The sequence below is a fragment of the Thermobia domestica genome, chromosome 13 (assembly GCF_964235325.1).
Source record: "Thermobia domestica chromosome 13, izTheDome1.hap1.1, whole genome shotgun sequence".
Classification (NCBI taxonomy): domain Eukaryota; kingdom Metazoa; phylum Arthropoda; class Insecta; order Zygentoma; family Lepismatidae; genus Thermobia; species Thermobia domestica.
Genome location: NC_137466.1, coordinates 32,029,388 through 32,035,387, shown reverse-complemented (window position 1 = coordinate 32,035,387; position 6,000 = coordinate 32,029,388).

Here is a 6,000-nt window from a genome sequence, read left to right as displayed (position 1 = left end):
CAAAATTTAAGGGGTGGGCCATGATACTCCTCCCAAATTTTTCAATGGGTGTATTAATATACCCATATGTTATGAAAGGGAATGGACCCCTGTATACGCCCATATAACTATATAAGGTAATAACACCTCATCCAAGGGGATAAATTAGGTCAAAAACCCCCGAAATTTGACTTTTTGGCAATTTTTTACCCATAAAAGGGAACGACATAGACACCCAATACTGATAGAGGTACATACTATGGTCCTAGGCTACCACACACAATTTTTAGATTTGGCAATTTTCAAAATTTAAGGGGTGGGCCATGATACCCCTCCCAAATTTTTCAAGGGGTGCATTAATATACCCATATGTTATGAAAGGGAATGGACCCCTGTATACGCCCATATAACTATATAGGGTAATAATACCTCATCAAAGGGGATAAATTAGGTCAAAAACCCCCGAAATTTGAATTTTTGGCAATTTTTTACCCATGAAAGGGAACGACATAGACACCCAATACTGATAGAGGTACATACTATGGTCCTAGGCTACCACACCAAATTTTTAGATTTGGCAATTTCCAAAATTTAAGGGGTGGTCCTATGTACCCCTGCCAAAATCTAGAGGGGAGGTCCTAAGTACCCCTAGGTCATTGACACGGGCCAGGGACCATGGGTCCTGGGGGGTGGTCCTATGTACCCCTGCCAAATTTTAGGGGTGGGCCATGGTACCCCTAGGTCATTGACCCCGGGCCAGGGACCATGGGTCCTGAGGCAGGGACCCAGGGGCCAAAAAGTGTCCTCAAGTCATGCGATTACTACTGTCGTGTATCGAGTAGAGCCGAGCTAAATCGAGCCAAATCCTGTGTGTAGTTTCAAGTAATACCTTCAAGATCCTACATAGACAATATAATTATTATCAATGATACTACTACTACCTATTATCATTATTACTATTATTATTTATAACAACACTTTATAAACATGAAAGATAGACGGTTTGTATCTGAATACTAAAAAAACTAGTTGATTGCCAACCTCGGTAGTCGTGAAGTTTAGGAGTCAAGGACATTTTTCATGAGCTTCTGAATTTGGGTTGAGAGTCTAGGTTTTGAGTATTCGGGCTCGAGCTAAACATTGTTAAAAGTTTAGCTCGCTGGCCAAGTATGTTCAAAGCTGCCCAGCCCGGGTTTAGAATTGTCAACGACTCGAGCAGCTCGGCTCGCAGCTTATTCACTATCGACCCGAACCGAGAAGTGAGCGAGCCAACAGCTCACCGAACTGAGCCGGCTCGAGCCGATGGTTCACCTCAAGCGAGCCGGCTCAGCCATCGGCTCAGTTGAGTCGAGCCGAACCGAACTCGTTATAAAAATCTCTTTTGGTCTTGTTATCGAGACGAGACGAGATGCGAGTAGTGTCCCCTCTCGTCCTCTAAAAGTATTTTATATTACTGCTTACATTTCTCATGACTCCTTTCCCAGTGTAATCAGGCTATGATTTCAAAACGAACTGGACGAGTGAGCCATTTATCAAACTCGAAACTTGACGTCAGAAACAGTGAATTGGCTTGGAATTCGACTCGAGAAAATTACCTTTGATTCTAGAACACATGAACTAGGATTGAATCAAAACTTGCTAGTAACTCTAAAATTAATACTTTTTTAAAAATCTAGTTGTTCAAAACACTATAATCACCGGGGCTCTTAAGATACGCATCAACCATCATACCATCATGCATCATACCATCAACAAATTATTTTCTAGTAATGAAGCAGCCTGCTCATCAGAACAGTTTATTCATATTAACCCCTTACTGTATATATATAGTTCATTATGACACCCTAGGTGTTGATAAATATTTCCCGCCGCGGCATTTCAGACACTTTAGGCCTTATGCAGAGTCGTTTTGACTTATGATTAGCGTCATACTAAAGAGTTATACTAACATATATTTCCTGCAGTAGTCAGGCCATTAGTATGATGCTAAGCATACGTCAAAACGACTCTGCATAAGGCGGTTTATTTTTAAATCTGTCCACCATCATCCTCAGCTTTTAAGAAAAAGTATTCTTTCAAATGTTCGAATGGTAAAATATTTTCGTTCTCCATCTGTATAGAAACAACGTCAATCAAAGTAAAATAGACTACCGGTCCCATTGCAGTTGTATTTCACTTACTGAATGTACTGATTTGGAGCTCTCAAAATCTATGACAAAATCTTCCAGGTGCTTGCAATCAGTGCACGTAATTTCCCTGATAGTGTCCACATCTTCCAAAAACAACAAATGACACTAAGATCTTATCTGTTTCTCTGTGTCTCGGTGACTATCGGTCACTGATATACGTAGTCCAAGCTCCAATGTTCCATTCTGAAAAATTCACTTACAGAAAAGAAACATTTGTTTCCGAAAAAAATATACATATATTGTAGTTACTCATCGAAAATGTAACGCAAAAAAGTAACGGAAACTAGGTATGTTACTTGGAAGTTTGTAACGCGTTACCGTTACAGTTACTTTGGAAAAAATGTAACGCGTTACTAGGAAACGCTACTTAAATAGTAACGCGTTACTTGCGTTGCGTTACTTCCAAGACTGCTTGTGAGATACTCAATTTTTGGTAAAAATTCTTATCTCAAGTTTTAAATCTGCCTCAAGTTTTATTTTTTCACTTAGAGATGCTCATCTCAGGTAAGTAAACAGAAACAAATGAAAAAGGGAAATGGAGGCCTTGAAAGTAAAACGTGGACAAATTCACTAGTGTTCAGAAGCATATTTTTAAATCACACTCGACCCTACTCATAGGAGCTAAATACGCGGTTCTGGTTAGTTAGAGTTATCAATTTCTCGCCACGTACCATGAATATAGCAGAAAGCAAATGACTGTTACTGGTAGTCTTCTTGGGCAAGCGTACTAGCGCAGTGAGCTAGTAATTATAATTGCTTTTGATGTGGGTTCCAACCCGGACCAAGGAATTGTTTTTAAAAAATAATACTCAAAAAAGTGATTTACTTACCTTACGTGTGCAGTTTTGCTATACGATTCCACTATATAAGTAGTAGTAGTAGGAATGGCTTAGAAGCTCCGCGCGGCTCGTTTTGTTCCACCTTAACTGCCAAGATATAAATTTAAACTCAACTGCTTCTTCAATGTTCTTCATCTTCAATTCCAACAAAGTGACAATTTTCTTCTATTGCTACTATAATACACAATACGTACACAAGGTTTGGACAATCGCAAACTGCAACCAATCAGAAACGTGTTTTAGTTACTATCGCTAGGGTCGAGGGTGAAGAAAAATACGCTGTTCAGATGGTATCTATAATGCAGTGGTCGTTGGGTCAGTAGATCATGGTTCGTGGTGGGTATCATGCTGTTAACCCACGGCCCACTGACCCACTCAGAAAACTGGACCAATTTGACCCACTCCAAATATGGTGGAACCCGTCTAGTACCTAGATTGTAGTTGATACTAGTGTCTCGTTAAATCAACTGCCATTATGTAGTTCAAATTTGGAGATAAAACCCTTTAGTCCGCTTTTCCCGCCCATATATATATATATATATATATATATATATATATATATATATATATATATATATATATATATATATATATATATATATATAGGGTGTTAATGAACTAGACCGACAAACTGTAAGAGGTGATTTCTCACATCAAAATAAGTCAAAAAGTTCCTATGTACCTGTGGGGAAAATTGCATCGTTTCAGAGCTATGGCTGTCTAAAATCGCGAAAAAAAATTAAGAGGCCCTATTTCGAATTCGAGAAATCGTGGAGTGGCGGTTCTATCAGCGTAAAGGAAGTCATGCCTACACAATCCAAAAATGTATATTTCATTAATGTTCAATGGGTGTGATGAATGTTTCCTGCAGGGTGAAATTCCCAGACATGCCATCAACCAATTTTGAGACATGCTCTGACTTATGATTGGTCCAAAGTAGCCAAACGATATACCTTGGCAGCCATAACACGGAATTCTTTGGCGCGAAGTCGGAAGTGTGAGAATCGTCAACAGCAGGGTCTCTCGCACTCGGAAAAAAGAATGCTGCGATTTTTTCTTTGCGGTTATAAGTGAAGAAAACGTGAAATATACCGTGATAAAATACATCACATCACACGTTATTCCAAACACAAAAAACACGGAGCTTCAAGTTCCTAACATTTCCGACTTCCCTCCGAAGCACTGGATGTCGATTGTTGTCAAGGCTTACTCCTGTCTACTTTGGACCCTCCTTGAAATCAAGGTATATCTGAAAACTATTGAGAGGATATTTGAGAATTATACCGTGCACGGAATACTCCGTACACCCATTGAAAATTAATGTAATAAGCATTTTTGGATTGTGTATGTGTAACTTCCTTTACACTGATAAGGACCACCATCAGCAATTTCGGGAATTCGAAATAGGGCCTGTTGAAATTTAGCTTTTTCGCGATTTTGAACAGCCTTAGCTCCGAAACTATGGAGTTTTCGCCCATAGGTCCATATGAACTTCTATTATTTTGATGTGAGGAATCACCTCTTCCAATTTGTCGATATAGTTCATTAACACCATATATATATATATATATATATATATATATATATATATATATATATATATATATATACGAGGCCTGTCTAAAAAGTATCCGACCTTAATTTTTTCCACGCAAAGTAGTGATTCTCAGGCGGCGCCACCGTGCACGGTGGAAGGAGGAACCTTAATGCGCATGCTTGAATTTTTTCACCGCGTTCGCGTGTGCCAGTCGTGAGCTGGTGGTCGCGAAGTGAGGTGCTGTTGGTAGAGTTCGTCGGATTTAGTGTTTCTCGCAAGATGACTGAACGAATTGAGCAAAGATACTGCATCAAATTCTGTCAAAGGCTGGGTGATTCTCAAAGCCAAACAATTCGTAAGATTCAGCAGGTGTTTGGAGAAGATGCGATGGGTGTAACACAAATTAAACAATGGTTCAACCGATTCAAAGATGGCCGCACATCAGTCGAGAGTGAGCAGCGTAGCGGCAGGCCCCAAACTGCTCGGAATGCAGCTGTTGTTGAGCGGGTGCGAAATTTGGTGATGGCAGATCGCCATTTGGCAGTGCGGGAGATTGCAGAAAATGTTGGAGTGAGTAAAGATTCTGCACATGCAATTTTGCGTGACGATTTGAACATGAAACGAGTGACTGCTAAATTTGTACCCAAAGGTCGGATACTTTTTAGACAGCCCTCGTATATGGGGTGTTCCAAAACAACAAAGACGACGTGTAGGTGTGATTCCTGACACCAATATAAAACAAAAAGGATATTCCAACTTGGGTGCACAAATGTTTCCTTTCGGAGTTATAGGCTGTCGAAAACAAGAAAAATGAACGTTAAAAGGCCCATAGCTCCAAAACTATGGGACACGTTCCAGACACATTTACGGGATGTCCCGAGAAAACCCACGAGCACGATGTCCATTTCGAGCTTACTTGCCTTGAGAATGAACTTACCTTGATTTCGGACTTTAAAAATTTCATCCGTTTTTCCACTGAAAAGTATTGATAATTCAACAAGGAAATAATTAGAACATGGTAATTTAATTGAAATTCACCATAATTTTACCCATGACAAACATTTTACCATTTTATATCGTGAAGGTCAGATCCACCGTTATTGTAACAGAGCGTTGCTTGAGCAATTGACCGTAGAAATTCAAACTGCGATTAGTTAGAATTTCACAACCTGGTTTTATTATAAGTGTAAACTCTTTAGTCGGTAGAGAACAGCCGTGGATCATGTGTCAGGGTTGGTGACGATGTGTTTTGGTGGGTCAGTGATTCATGGTGGGTGGAGGGTCATGGGTTAGAGTGGTTCACGGTGGGTGGTGGGTGAAATTTTCATTGACTCACGACTCGGTTAACTAGTTTGGGTTCAGTTTAAGCTTGAAACAGAAGTGTCCGTTTATTTCAGAAAGTGAACCGTAATTTGGTTCAGTTTTATTTGAAAACGGACACTATATTGACACTTTT